Source organism: Spea bombifrons, chromosome 7, assembly GCF_027358695.1.
Source record: "Spea bombifrons isolate aSpeBom1 chromosome 7, aSpeBom1.2.pri, whole genome shotgun sequence".
Classification (NCBI taxonomy): domain Eukaryota; kingdom Metazoa; phylum Chordata; class Amphibia; order Anura; family Pelobatidae; genus Spea; species Spea bombifrons.
Window position 1 is genome coordinate 17,028,797 of NC_071093.1, and position 16,724 is coordinate 17,045,520.

Here is a 16,724-nt window from a genome sequence, read left to right on the forward strand (position 1 = left end):
TTAACAAAAAGAAGAAAATAACATCATGTATAGGGGAATAATATCTTAAAATGTTTAACTATGTATCTTGGGGCCTTCCTGCAGGCATATAATCATACCTGGGTACATCCAGGGTCCAACTACTCATAGCCCTTTCTTTTGGGGCTATGGATGGGCAGTCGTGCTCTCGCGACCTAGAGTTTCTCTGTGGTGACCCGAGAAGAGTTAGTTTACCTGGAGCCTCCTGACAAAACCTATACAGCTCCCAGTTGTGCCCATAATGAATTGTAAACCCTTTGAGCTCTGTGATTGGGACAACGTTAACACCATATGCTGACACCCACCCACCATACAGCAACATGCTCAATAGCATGCCTAAAGGTTGATGGGGGAGTCACTCATCAGGGGGGTGCCTGGTGGCACCTAATGTGGGCAGACTTGGCACAAGCAGGCTGTTTCAGGGGCAGACTTGGCACAGGCAGGTTGTTTCAGTGGCAGAAGTGGCAGAGGCGGGCTGCTTCAGGGGCAGAGTTAACACAGACAGGCTGCTTCTGGAGCAAAGGTGGTTTCAGCGCAAAGGTGGCACAGGCAGACTGTTTGAGCAGCAGAGGAGGCACAGGCAGGCTGTTTCAGGGACAGAGGCTTACCACGTCAATGTCTGGCTTAGTGTATAGTAATAGGGGTTATGCTGCACTACCGTCAATGTCTGGCTTATTGTATAGTGGTGGGAATTACATTGTACCATATATATATTCATTTTTTTGAGTGTGTGTGGGTGGGGTGCCACATACAGTATCTGGCCCGGGTGCTAAATACTCTAGTTACTGCCCCTGCTAACAGTATACTGTTTCACACACATGCGAACATCACACAGTAACAGCTTACAGGTCTCTCTACCACAGGTCTCCTGCTTCTCCTGCTTTCCTTCTCTTGGTCACCCAATCTAACAGCTTTCTGTATGGCACCTCTCAGCTTTACCACTGAAAGTAAAAAAAAAATATGTGAAATCATAGAAATCATAAGCATTAGGTCTAGTTGGCTTGTGGGAGTTTTGTTTTCTATTGAAACAGAGCTGCAAGGCGAATCCCGAGCCTCTGTGATCCTGACAAGTGCAAAATGTCTAAGTGCAAAACTGGAGTTAACTGCCAGGAAGGCATACTACTAAAGATAACTAATGTAACTCTCTTGTCCACTGTATTTGCTTTTGTGGTGAGGAGAGCAAAGTTTTTGTAATAAAGAAAAGAGCAGGGGGAAGGATGACCACATGTCAAATTGCCAGTTTGAAAAACTTCCCAAACAACCAGGCAAAACCATGCATGGGTGGTATTACTGTACTCAAGAGATGTTACTGAACACATGTTGGGGTGTTGTGTGACAGTGACGTATACCAGGACAGGCAGTTGTTGCTGAAATTGTTCTTGGTCTACCTGACCTTGGCTTAGTGTCAAGAGATCCTCAAATTTCCACTTCTTAATAAGTGATTGAAAAGTACTGACTGGTATTTTCAAGGCTTTGGATATCTTTTTATATCCCTTTCCATCTTTATAAAGTTCCATTACCTTGTTACGCAGGTATTTTGACAGTTCTTTTCCGTTCCCCATGGATCAGTATCTAGCCTGCTAAGTGCATCCACGTGAGAGCTAACAAACTCATTGACTACAGACACTAATTGCAATTTAACCCCTTAAGGACAATGAGCGGTCCCTAAACCCATTGAAAACAATGCATTTTGAGCCCGTACATGTAGGGGCTTTGTCATTAAGGGGTTAAAAAGCCTCAGGTATGGGAAATATGGGAAAGTGCTATTTTAACCTGTGTGTTTGTCACCTTGTGTGTCTGTAACAAGGCCAAACATTCAAGAGTATGTAAACTGTTGATCAGGGCCATTTGGTGATATCTGTTATCATTATAATTTAAAGGTTAGCCAAACAACTGTGTGATAATAAATGGCTTCATATGATAACCAACCTTTCAGCCAACATTTTACAATTTCTACCAGGGTATGCAAATTTTTAAGCACAACTGTATTGTATGGTCTGACCATGCTCCACTATTTCTAGAAATTAGAAGCAATTCACACTATTCTACCAGATCTAACTGAAGAATTACTTAAAGAGGTGCAAAGCATCCTGGATCTAAATGCTAATCATCTGATCTAAGAAGCTACACCTTGGTCTTTATATGCACTATAAGAGGCTACTTAATCACATTGTAGTCGCTAGGGGGCTCCCATTGTGCTCCTCCAACTGAAATGCTGCCGGTGGCACTGGATAGGCAGGGCCGCTTGGGAAGCTCATAGCTCTCCCGCTAACTGGCCCAAAAAAAGAAGGTGTGAGGTCTGTTTATGCAGACCTATGTCTCCCCAAGGGAGCCTCTTGAAGCGAACCAGCTATTAATGTTGAGCCCCGGCATATGACGTAATACGACATAATATCTCAACACACAGCACTGTGCAGTGCGATGGAGCAGTGAGACTGGAGCCTGTACAAACAGATCTTGCACTCACACCACAGATCTGGAGAAGGGGAGATATAGACAAGGGAGAGAGATAGAGAGAAGGGGTAATAATAAGGAGAGGTGGTGATAATGGGGAGAGGTAATGAGAAGGGGAGGATACTGAGAAATAAGATAGATAAGAAGACAGGGGGGAAATAAGAAAAATTTGAAAAGATGGAGAGATAATGAATAAAAGGAGAGAAAGGGAGAAAGAAGAGAGATAGAGAAAGTAGAGGGATAATGAGATATGAGAAGAAAGGAAAGAGAAAGGATAAATAGAAGTGGTAGATATACCAAGGAAAGGGACAGTGAGAAAAGGGGGGATAAAGACAAAGAGAATAGATGAGATAATGGGAAAAGGAAAAGAAAATTCTTGAAAAAAAATAGCAAAACTTTTACTGATCTATACATTTCTTTAGCCAAAAGGAAATCCCTTACTAAATTAAATCCTTCTTCTTTTCTTGTTAATGGGATTAAGGAAATTTTGTCTAAAATTAAAATTACATTTGTAGAAAAAACAAAAAGAAAAATACAATTGTTAAAACAAATAATTATATTGCAGTAACAATTGAGCTGATACCAACAAATGAAAGTTCAGAAATTAAATAAATATAGTAAACAGAATATTTGCTAATGACTCTCTACTTTTGCCAGCTCAAATTAGTGAAGCTTTTAAAAGTTATTACAGTTTATTCTATAATTTAGATCATAAACGTAATTTTCTAGTCCATCTGAATCTTAAGAAGCTTTCTCTAGTCAAAGCCGGAAGCTGTTACATCAGATCGGAGAGCAGAAAGCCGGCGATGCCGGCTTCTGCTGTCAGTGGGGAGTCAAATGACAGCCTGATCTCCCGTGCAGCGGCAGGGATGTGTCCCTGACGCTGCAAGAAGGGCTAGACGTACCGGTACGTCCATAGGGGATTCTTGAGAGGCGTTTTTTGAACGTCCCGGTACGTCCATAGGGGATTGAAGGGGTTAATTGATCCATCCAGTCCACATGGATCAGGTCGGCATACCGGGCCCTAGCACGTACATTTCCCCTAGGTAGCCGCATGTCCAGCTTGTTACCCTATGGTCGTGGGGGTTCCACCTCGGCTCACATCTCGCACTGCTCTGTCCAGGTGGTATTCACTCCCTCCCTCCCTCTTCTCTGCTACTGTGTTTTCTCATAGTGACCGCAGTTTATCCATTTGTTTTCTCCCAGCCGTCATGTCTAACATCTCTGACTTTCAAGATTTGTACCGGGGTAGCAATCAGTCCTTCAGTGCCTGGACTATTCCCAAGCTTGCAGCGGAGTTACAGAAACGGGGGATAGCTTATCCAGCCATGGCCAGAAAGGCTGAACTATTCAGACTTTTGTTTCCCACTACTGCACAAGCCTCAACTTCGGAGGCTGTGTCTCTGCAGTCCGTTAATACCTCGCTAGTCCAGATTCATAAAGTGTTGAATTCTCTCTCTCAGCTTCAACAACGTACGGAAGCGTTGGAGAGAATGAACACCGGTAGTCGTATACTGGCCGCCCATGTCGCACAGCCTGGTCCTGGTCAACAGCCGGCAGCCCCTCTGCCTTTAGGTACAGGCCCCACTAACCCTGCTGTCACCCCGGCTCATTTTGTGTCGGCTAGTATTACGAGGGATATCTTGGAAGGCAAAGATGTTAACCTTGCTTCTCTTTTGATTACCACGCATGATGTCGCGGACAATAAGTCATATATTTGCGGGGATGTGTCAGTGGTTCTTAAGTCTAAGGATCTCAGGTTTAACAGGAAACTCTCTATCCCAGAGTTTGTGCTGGTGTTTAGTCTATTTAGGGATATAATCTGCTCGGTGCACCCGTATAGGAGAGAAGAGCTGGACCTCTATTTGTACAATGTGGTAGATTTGGGTAACAAGTACGGAGGTTCATGTTTTTATGATTATCACCGTTCCTTTTCGGCCAAATCGGCGGCGGCTCTCTCCCAGTTCCAGTGCACTACTAATTGGGCTGTGCTTGATATGGAGCTGTTTTGTAGACACTTTGTGGAGATTAAGGCCCCGCTTTGCTCCAATTGCCAGTCTTCAGCTCACACCACCAACTGGAGCCCCACAGCTGCTCTGGCAGCTTCTACCAGCTTGGATAGGGGAGGGGCGCAGCTTCAGCCATCCTCTTCAGCGACACCACAGGTGGATAAGTTGGGCAGGCCGATTCGTTATTTAGGGAAGGCAATAATTTTAACCTTGTAGTATGCAATTATACACAGTGTCAGTTGCTTCACGTGTGTTTCATTTGCTATAAGGCACACCCTAAAACTGCCTGTACTATTAAGCAGCAGCACAGCTGACTGAGCCGGGTCAATGTGGACCAGTTAGCTATGTATCTCCAGGGTCACCCATCTCAGCAGCTACGAGCTTTTTTAATCACAGGTTTCACTTCAGGTTTTCATACGGGTTTTATTGCCCTTCCCCAGTCCCCGTTTGAATGGTGGTCGATGCCCTCTCCCAAGCTAATTTCCATATGTTCTTTTTACAGAATCCAGCAGCAGACCCCTTACCCACGCCTGCACCGCACTTCTCCCAGCTCACCATGAATTGAAAGTGCGTTGAGTCGGGGTCATGCTTTTTCCCCACCCACCCTCGCCTTATCTTAATTCTCATTACTTGGGTATGCCCTCTTTTTGGCGTACCGTCCATCAAGATCATGGCACACCTCAGATCTTGTAGGTAGGCGTTTCGTCAGTCTCACTATTCTCGCTCATCACACTAATGTCCCAGACTCCGCACACAAATATATATATATACACATGAGTCAATTAGGACTGTCATCTAGACATGTGCACGGCATCCAAAATCACGTCATACTAAATTTTTGTTTTGTTTTTGGTGCATTCGTTGTCTGGCAACGTTTTGGATAAAATACAGGAGCCTTTTTTAATTCAGAAGGATATTTGGGGGCTTTCCCAAAAGGGGAATGTCCCTGACACTTTCTAAAAAAGGTTCCCCCCAGAGTAAGGATGGTCGAAAAGGTGCAGCAGTAGTAGTTGAGCACTGGGCCTGGGCAGGCAGACACTGGCAGACGGTAGGCACATGCAGTCCCATGGAGCATGACTGAATTTCCACAATATTATAAAAATAAAAAAAATGTTCCCCCAGAGTAAGGACAGTCAAAGAAGTGCAGCACCAGAAGTAGTAGAGCACTGGGCCTGAGCAGACAGGCACTGGCAGATGATAGGAAAATTTCCACCACAATATTATAGAAATTTTTACAAAAAAGTTCCCCCAGAACAGTCAGAAGAAGTGGTGCAGCAGTAGTAGTAGTAGTAGAGCACTGGGCCTGGGCAGACAGGCACTGGCATCACTAGACCTCACTCACCAGTTTGAATATTGAGTGCCGGGTAGCCTAATTTAGGAAGATTGACTTTCAGGAAAGCCATCTGCTCAACCAGTTCTGGGGGAAGCTTTATTGTCTGGAGGTTGAGTATGTTACCACAGAGAAAACCTTCTCACTGTAAACATGAGTCGTTGGCATGAAAGCAACTGTTGGTCCACAGAAAAGAGAAGCTTTGCCAGACAACAGCTTTCTGGTCCCAATAACACAGAGGGTCAGTTCCAGGAAGTAGTGGCAGTGCCTCAAGATAGGCTTCCACCATTGAGGTACTACTCAAATGGCTGATGCTTCGGTGGGTCTAGTGCAAAGGATTGGGAATAGGACATGTGGCTGGCACTACTGCCACAGCTGCTGAGAATTCCTATTTCCAACTCCTGCATCTCTCCTTTGCTTAGCATGCTTATTTTGTGCTGCATCTCACACAACTTTTAAAAGTTGCCACAGCTTGCTACCCCTCTTTGCCCTGGAGAGTGCTTATGGTAGTGGTAGTCCCAAGGGCGGTTGTAGTTGCACTGGTAGTTGTGGTTTTCTCTTCGCCCTGGATCCTGACCCCTCAGTGAATCCTTGGTTGTAATTTTGACTAAAACCACACCTTACTTTGGTAGGTGGGGTAGACAAGATTTTAGCACTAGTAGTAGATTCAGGATGTCCGTAGGTATGGCTGCTGCTGACTCATGGTAGGGTAGTTCAACTAATGACTCCAAGCAAGAAGAGTTCTGCCTACATGGGACTGGTATACCGGTGGTCGCCTGACTGCTACTTTTTGGTACATGCCTGCCACCAGCTCTGCCCAATCCATGATCACTGGAATCACTAACAAAACAAACCCCTAACAAAACAAACTTACAGCGCTCACCTCATATTTGTAGGCCATTACCAGATAATACCATTAACCAGCCTCATTAGAACCTCTCTTACCTTCCATTTTAACCCTTTCCTGCACAGACGCAGCAGCCTCTTTTTATAACAATACACTTGCCTCATCCCTCGACAGCGTAGCTCCAATTACTAAATGTTACCCCCAACTATTGAAACGCCAAACGTGGCATACCAAAACCACACGGTTTCTTCAGAAGTGCTGCTGCACGGCTGAACGCTACTTCTGAAAATCCAAACCCAGCGAAGACTTTACTCAATATAAATTGATGCTTCGCACCTACAACTCTGCCCTCTCTCTCGCCAAACAGCTCTACTTCTTCACTCTCATATCCTCCCTTTCTTCCAACCCGCGATGCCTTTTTTCTACCAACTCCCTTTTCTGTCCCTCCATACCCACACCACAAACCTCTCTCACTGCCCAAGATCTTGCTACCCACTTCAAAGACAAGATCGAGACTATTAGACAAGACCTCTCTTCTTTACAACCCCCTCCTACACCACCCACCACCACTCATCCCATACTAACTGCCTTTTCCTCTACAACCAAAGAAGAGATAGCCACTCTATCTCTCTTACTAACAAGGCCCGATGCCTGGGGTCATCCTTTACTCTAACCTTTCCTTCATCCCCCACATTCAGTCCCTCGCCAGATCCTGCAGCTTGCACCTAAAAAACATCTCTCGCATCTGCCCATTCCTCACCCAAGAATCCACAAAAACACTGGTTCATTCACTTATCGTTTCCCATCTTGACTACTGCAACACTCTTCTGGTTGGCATTCCACTGTCTCGACTCTCTCCTCTACAGTCTGTCTTAAATGCTGCTGCTAGGCTTATCTTCCTTGACCGCGGCTTCCCCACTCTGTGAAACCCTCCACTGGCTCCCAATTACCTTTAGAATTACATTTAAAATCCTGGTACTAACACATAAGGCCCTCCATAACACTGTTCCTTCATACATTTCTGCCCTCATAAGCAAATACTCTCTTACTCGATCCTTACGTTGTTCCCATGGGCTAAGGCTCTCCTCCTCACTTATCACTTCTCCTCTTCTTTTTCCCCATCTTCAAGATTTCACTGGGCTGCCCCAGGGCTCTAGAATCTACTTCCACCGAACATTCAGCTTTTGCCCTCCTTCCCAACATTCAAGAACCAACTTCTTCAGAGAAGCATTCCATCTTAGCTGCTAGAACTTCCTTGTCATTGATACAACCACCACACTACCTCTCACCCTTTCTCTGTGCCTTACGTTTGTCACTCCATTCCCTCAAGATTGTAAGCAGGATACCGGGAAATTTCCCGGTGGGCCGGTCGGCCAGCAGACCCACATTGAAAACAGGGGTGGGACGAAGAGGTGAGGCACGTGCACACTGTGCCCCTTTAACTTCATGAATGCTGGCCTCCACCCGCTGCCCTCACCAGACGCCAGAAACAGAGGTAAGTCTGGAGGGGGGTGTTATATGGGGGGCTTAAGGCTTTTCTGGAGGCAGAATGCCCCATGATATGCCTTTTAACCCCCTTTATGCCACTCTGCCTCTAGAAATGCCTTTTAACACCCTGTATGCCACTATGTCCTATGATATGCCACTGGCATATAGGGGTATAAGGCATTTCTGGAGGCAGAGTGGCATAAAGGGGGGTTAAAAGACATATGATGGGGCAGAGTGGCATATAGGAGGGAATAAGGCATATCAGGCAGGCAGAGTGGCAATTAAGGATATAAGGCATTTCTGGGGGCAGAGTGGCAAATAAAAGGAAATAAAAACAAAAACATTTTTTTTCTCAATAATAGCTTTTATTCAATTTGAAAAAATAGTTTACATTAAGAAAAAAACAAGAACATGAAGAATAATGTGATCACTGTTTTGTTACACTGAATAAAATTGAACTTTTTCATCTAAAAATGTTTGCAGTAGCAAATTCCATTATGTCTAATGTATTTATTAGGGCCTTTTAACACTTGTGCTTTCTGGCATTTTAATGCAAATAATGTGATAAAAAGAATGTTTTATAGTTATTTGTATGGCAAATAGTGTGACTCGGGTACGTTTAAGGGGTGCGTGTGGGTACAAGAGCTCGACCGTGGGATAAGCTATATGGGGCTGGTCTCCAAAAGTTTCCAGGGATGCTTTTCAGTCCCAGTCCGGCCCTGATTGTAAGCTTGCGAGCAGGGCTCTCTCCATCTAATGTATTGGTTTGTCTTAGTCTGTCAATGCTTGTCTTGTCATACCCCTTGAATATATTTATTGTTGGCACTATAAAAATAAAACATAATAATACTCAGGAATTTCACACAATCAAATGCCAGATTTTGCCTATTATATTTTATTATTCAGCAATTCACTGAAGACAATCAAAAATGTTTTGTGTTGTCTACATCTTAGAGCAGGGGTGGGCAATTAATTTTCCCATGGGGCCACATGAGAAATTGTAATGGTTTTAGAGGGCCAGACCAACATACGAAGGCTCCATGCACATTGCCGTAATGGGGCATTCTGCATCAATTTTTCTTTTTTTAATGTTAGCCGCCATATTTAAGGGTTAACAGCTAACCTCGGAAAATAGATTTTTTTAATACACAGTAGTATGCTCCTAGGAGAGGGCACAGAGAGCTGCCCCAAGAAGAGAGCTAAAAAAGTGAATATTAGCATTATTATTATTGTAATTACAATGCAAAGGGAAAAGTCCTGACACTTACCAATGACGAGCGTGGAACGATTGTCCTGGCACTCCCCAAGGTCCGCAACGAGCATCCTGGCACTCAGAAGTTACAGTGGCATCACTTACTCAGCATCGGGAAGCAGTGAAACTACAAACTCCGAAGCCTTGTCCATTTTGTTAACTTATGTGCTGTTTAATAAAGTTATTCAAGCCTACGTCATTGGTAGAGGTGCTTGAATAAGTAAGGCCTGAATAACTATTAGCACAGCACAGAAGTGAACAAAATGAACAAGGCTTCGGAGTGCATAGTTTCGCTGCTTCCCGTTGCTGACACCGGACTCAGAGCCGGCCTTAGGTGTTCTGGCGCCCTGTGCGGACTACTCCTCTGGCGCCCCCCCATCCCAAAAAAAGAAAGGAATAAAAACTTGTAACAAAACCCCAATCACTATATACTACGCCAAACATTGATGTGGTGTAGGCCTACCACTTCACTGTCTGGCTTAGTAGTAGGGATGCACCGAAACGAATTCTGGACTGAAACCGAAAGTGCAGCATTTACCTGGCCAAAACCGAATATGACCCCCCCATACCATAAAGAAATCTAACACTTTCATTTAAAGTAAGTAACACACCAAAATAGGACAAAACAATTAAATAACAATATTATATATATATATATATATATATATATGATTAACAGCAATCACATTCCTATCATGCCCAGGCATACCCAGATTCCAGGATGTACTCGCAGACTTGGCATGATAGGAGTATGATTGCCCTATCTACCCCTTCTCACTCCCTTCTCCCTATCTACCCCCTTTCCCCTGCCTCACTCCCTTCTCCCTATCTACCCTTCTAACTAACTATCTCCTCCCCCTCCTAACTATCTACCCTTTCCCTCTTTGAAGTTCACTTACCTTTCAGGAGTCCTGCGGTGGGGGTGCAAGACCTCTGCCTCCCAGCTCTGCCACTGTATGGAACAGTATAGAGTGATGGGAGTTATGATGTACTTTTAGAGCATAATTAGAACATGAAAAAGACATTGGAAATGGTACAGCATAACACCCATCACTCTCACACACTTACCAATCCACACATATACGCATCCACACACATACCAATCCACACGTATACCAATCCACGCGTATACCAACCCACACGTATACCAATCCACACGTATACCAATCCACACGTATACCAACCCACACGTATACCAATCCACACGTATACCAATCCACACGTATACCAATCCACACATATACACTAATCCACACATATACACTAATCCACACATATACACTAATCCACACATATATACCAATCCACACACATACCAATCCACACGTACACTAATCCACACATATACCAATCCACACATATACCAATCCACACATATACAAATCCACACATATATACCAATCCACACACATATATACCAATCCACACACATATATACCAATCCACACACATATACCAATCCACACACATATACCAATCCACACACATATATACCAATCCACACACATATATACCAATCCACACATATATACCAATCCACACACATATATACCAATCCACACACATATATACCAATCCACACACATATATACCAATCCACACATATACACCAATCCACACATATACTCATGCACACATATACCAATCCACACATACCAATCCACTCTCACTGAATGCTTTCCTACCTTTCCTCTTTTCTCCTTACAGCTTCTTTTCCTCCTCTTCTTCAGTTCTTCTGTCCTCTCTGTCTTCTTCCGGGTCAGAGGGCACGGACAGCTGTGGGCGCGGCTTCAGTGCTGTGCGCCGGGATCTCACAACAAACCCCGGCGCACAGCAGCTGTTGCCGTGCGGATCACAAGGGAGCGATATCGGAGGTCCTTGAACCGGCTTAAAATCACTCAAGGGAGCCGGAGGTCTGTTAAAGACCTCCGATACCGCTCCCTTGCGAGCCTGCTCCTCCAGCGGCGGACATTACTGTCCGTCTCTGGAGGGGTGCCGGGTGCCCCCCTGATGAGCGGCACCCGGTGCGGACCGCCCCCCCCCGCTGGGTACGCTACTGGCGGCGGCGGACCCCGCGGCGGCGCCCCCTGGAGTGTGGCGCCCTGTGCGGTCGCACAGGTCGCACACCCCAAAGGCCGGCCCTGACCGGACTCATTGGTGAGTCACCAGGACACTCTTTGCGGGCCGGTCCGAGCTATTCAGCGGGCCGGATGTGGCCCGCGGGCCGTGCTTTGCCCAGGTCTGTCTTAGAGGTTTGGCTGGTAGCATAAATAGCAACTGTACTCAGAAACATGTTTAACATTTTAAACAACTAAAAGGCAGTGTTCATAACCTTAGTAGAATGCCTGTTTCCATCACCAATATTTACTTAACAATGAAGACTAATAGATGATATGATAGAAAGGTAATAAAAAAGTAACTTGTCCACAAATTACAGATTTTGCTATTATCATAAACGGGCAAGTGCCTTCATCAACTAAACTCTACTCAGGAACATGGGCAAAAATGCATGCTGCAGTCTTGTAATACACTATAGTAGCACACTGCAGCTTCTCCAATCTACCCTACAACAGTTTATTTTAGTTCTGAAAATTTACTGTTAATTCACAGTATGGTAGGTGAGCAATGAGCATTAATCTCAGCCTCTGTTAAGCTGTCCCTGTCTCATACTACTACTCTCATCAGTCTGTAACTGCTGCTACTGACAAGTTAAAATGGTGTGAGCACACATATCTCTAATGCTTGTCCTTTCTCTTGGTAAATGCTGAAAAAAGTAAAGAAAAACTTTCACAGGTTGTTGTTCCTATCGATTTTTTTTGGCTACTTCTACCCATCGTTCATTGATACATTCCCTTCTACACACAGCCCATCCACTTTTCCTCATCAACGCGTATCAAAGCGGTTTTTAATGCCGCCAAAATAGCTGTAATGGTGCCTACACGTGGCGACAAATGGAGAAATCATGAAAACTTTTCGTTTTTGTCAGAGACTACCCTGTTTTGCGTTTATTCGTACACATGAAAAACAGGAAATTTTTGTTAAAAATAAAGTTCATACAAAAACAAATGCGAAACGCGCTGGTTACAATGTACGGGTTGACGAACACAGAGATGACGACATCCACGCCATCTTTGCTGAGGAGTGAAATGTTGAAGCGCTAGAAGCGAGTATCTTGCAGCAGAACACTGAGAATTCCATTTTAGCTTTTTCATTGATCTGTATTAGTTTTAAACAGAGCCACTTTTGTGCCTTTGTCTTTACCACTGCATTAACATATACAGTATATACCCTGCTCTTTCTCACTGGTACCATTCCGTCTAGCTAGGTCATTATTGGTGATTGCAGGTTGTGGTCACTTCTACTACGTACTGTTTCCTGAGCTACGGACCAGGTATGTCATGATATTACAACTGAGTCATTGTGAAACCCATGGGAGTGGAACTAAAGACTGGGCAACTCCATCTTGGGTAAGAACTCTGGAAAATCCCATCCAGCACTCCTCAATTACTTTCTACTGTGCCAACCCAACCGTTGGCCTCTTCTGGGGAATTGGAATTTGGAACATCAGACATTCCATTACCAGAGATATTCTCTGCGCAACATGACCAGTACAGAACTTTTGTTTAATCTTGCGAAGTACTGTTTTCCCTGAAACCATGCACATATAGTTACGATTTCATCAAAGCCTGCACAGCGATTTCACTTCCATCCAGTGAACCACTGGGCTCATCCCCTTTCACAGAACCAAAGTCCTATACATAATTCCTGGTCTTCCTTTATCCAACCTATGGGTATGTTGTATGAAGACACACATACAGTATCTCACAAAAGTAAGTACACCCCTCACATTTTTGTAAATATTTTATTATATCTTTTTGTGTGACAACACTTAAGAAATGACACTCTGCTACAATGTAAAGTGGGGAATATATAGCCTGTATAAGAGTGTAAATTTGCTGTTCCCTTAATAATAACTAAACACGCAGCCATTAATGTCTAAACCTTGGCAACAAAAGTGAGTACACCCCTAAGTAGAAATGTCCAAATGGGGCCCAAAGTGTCAATATTTTGTGCGGCCATCATTATTTTCCAACACTGCCTTAACCCTCTTGGGCATGGAGTTGACCAGAGCTTCACAAGTTGCCACTGAAGTCTTCTTCCACTCCTCCATGATGACATCACAGAGCTGGTGGATGTTAAGAGACATTGTGCTCCTCCACCTTCCGTTTGAGGAAGGTTTAGGTCTGGAGACATGCTTGACCAGTCCATCACCTTTACGCTCAGCTTCTTTAGCAAGGCAGCGGTCATCTTGGAGGTGTGTTTGGGGGCATTATCATGTTGGAATACTGCCCTGCGGCCCAGTCTCCGAAGGGAGGGGATCATACGCTGCTTCAGTATGTCACAGTAAATGTTGGCATTCTTGGTTTCCTCAATATACTGTAGCTCCCCAGTGCCGGCACCACTCATGCAGGCCAAGAGCATGACACTCCCACCACCATGCTTTACTGTAGGCAAGACACGCTTGTCTTTGTACTCCTAACCTGGTAGCCATGAAGACCAGCTTGATGCAGTGTGCGACATATGGTCTGAGAACTGACAGGCTCATCCCACACCCCTTCAACCTCTGCAGCAATGCTGGCAGCACTCATATGTCTATTTTCCAAAGACAACCTCTGGATATGATGCTGAGCATGTGCACTCAACTTCTTTGGTCGACCATGGCGAGGCCTGTTCTGAGTGGAACCTGTCCTGTGAAACCGCTGTATGATCCTCTGAGAGTTCTTTGCCATGAGGTGCCATGTTGAACTTCCAGTGACCAGTATGAGAGAGTACAAGAGCGATAACACCAAATTTAACACACCTGAGACCTTGTAACACTTACGAGTCACATGACAGTGGGGAGGGGAAATTGCTAATTGGGCCCAATTTAGACATTTCCACTTAAGGGTGTACTCACTTTTGTTGCCAAGATTTACACATTAATGGCTGTGTGTTGAATTATTTTTAAGGGAACAGCAAATTTACACTGTTATACAGGCTGTACACTCACTACTTTACATTGTAGCAGAGTGTCATTTCTTCAGTGTTGTCCCATGAAAAGATATAATAAAGTATTTACAAACATGTGAGGGGTATACTCACTTTTGTGAGATACTGTAAGACCTCCAATGCACAGGCCAAGACGAGGCCTTTAGATCAAGGCCCTCGTCCGGTTGAAGAATATATTACAGCCCTTGTTGCTCTGAAAAAAAACATGCAAATTAGCTCGACAACCAGACCTTTCAGCTCCCAACAGGGGAATTGTCGACGCACACAAAACATGTGTCTCTGTTGTGGCAAAGCTCGACATTTCTTACATTCCTACCCAACCAGACCATCCAGAATCAAAAATCTTGCATTGACTGCACTCACTTCAACTGAATAACCAACAAGAACAGGTATCCTATGCTGCTCATCCGAGAATTATTGGAAAGGGTCTACTCCGCTATTGTGTTCACTAAACAACTTAGTGTGTATTCTGGAGGATGATGAGTGAAACACAGCCTTCAGAAGTTGCGATGGGTAATTTGAGTACACTGTTGTCCCTTATGGCTTATGCAATGCCCCTGCTTCCTTCCAGTATTTTCCCATTTAGAAAACCAGAATTACATCTTGATAAACTTACCTTCCCTTCAGCAACACTGAACCCACGTTAAGCAGGTTCTCCTCAGCCTCAGGAAGCAAGTATATGAAATTCGAAAAGGTATGTCTTTGAAGCCACATCTGTTGAATTTTTGGGCTTCATCCTGTTCCCCCCAACTCAGTCCAGATTTGACAACTTTTATCCTAAGTTTAGAAACTTTTAAACTCTTCAAATGTTTATTACTGCCAGGAATCAGGAGCCAGGCGGGTGCTCAGAAGGTCATACACAGGAACACAGAAACAATGGAATGCACTTGGTGGCAGGAAACAAAACACAAGCGCAAATGAATCTTGCAGGCTGTATGTGTCTATAGGCCAGAGCAAGGTGGACCTTCAAAGAACTGCCCACAGTCCACAGCCCACAGAGAAAAGGCAGGGATCTCACATCCCAAACCTGGAACAGGAGTCAAGAAAAACCTCACAAATGATATCATGGTTAAAACAGTCTTTATTAATAAATCCTACTCTACTCCTGCATTCAGCATTGGTTATTTTCTTTGGCCCCTATCCTACCTACTAAGGAACATTTTCAGGGTCTAGGCACATTTCAGACCCATCGGGCATTCGCTATTGTTTTACCCCTACCACAAATTATATATACATATATATACACACACACAGACATGTATATACATACATACCCACATAAATATTTGCAAAACATTTCTAAATTAACAAAATCCGAATTTCTTCATTTTCAGCAACCTCTGTCAAATATGCAACCAAGTCTATCTGCTTTATACATCCAATTATAACTCTGTAGTATCTACATAAGGATTTGCCGCAGCATCTGGACTGCACCCACAGGATGTACAATACTTAGTCCGTGGTGACGGACACCTTGCCAACCCTGTAACCCTTGTTAGTATAAATTATAGTAAATGATCCCGCTAATAAAGTCCAACTTATATATATACAGCAGAATTCCCACAGCCAATCTCTGAACTTCATGTTCCATAAAATAAAGTGCTTGTTCTAGACCTTGCTTTGAAGTGGTATTTTCTGTTGCAGTCTAGTCCTTTATTTGATGACATCTACAAGCAAGGACAGGAGCTCACCAGTGAGATGGTAAATGGAAGACATGAGAAGACAGAGACAGGAACTGGCAGACGATGGGAGACTTAAGACAAGAAGGAAGGTGGAAGCTGTAGCAGTACACAGTGATTGGTAGCACAAGTACCAGGGATGACAGAAGAAATGTAATAAGGGTTAGACTTACAAAATCATAGAGAAAACAAGAAAAGGAGAACTTGGATAATCTAAGTTCAGGTCGAGGTTAAATACCAGGTATCCAAAACAAAGTATTGAAAGAGTGAGTAAAATACAAAAGACAAAGTCCAATGGAAGAGGTCATGAACTAGACAATAAATGCCCAGGTGCATAGGCACAAACAACCCAGAGCCAGGAGCAGGAACCAGTCCAGTACAAATATAGTTTATTTTTTATGAAAATTGGTTGAACCATCGAGCAAGCAAACACCGTATTTGCTCAATAATAAGACAATCCTGATTATAAGACGACCTCCCAAAATTTTAATATTAATTTAGAAAAAAAAGCCTGAAAATAAGACTACGCTATTGGAAAAATTTGGAAAAGTAAATATTAATTCATATGTTTTGATGGGACACCCTGTACCCCAACTGG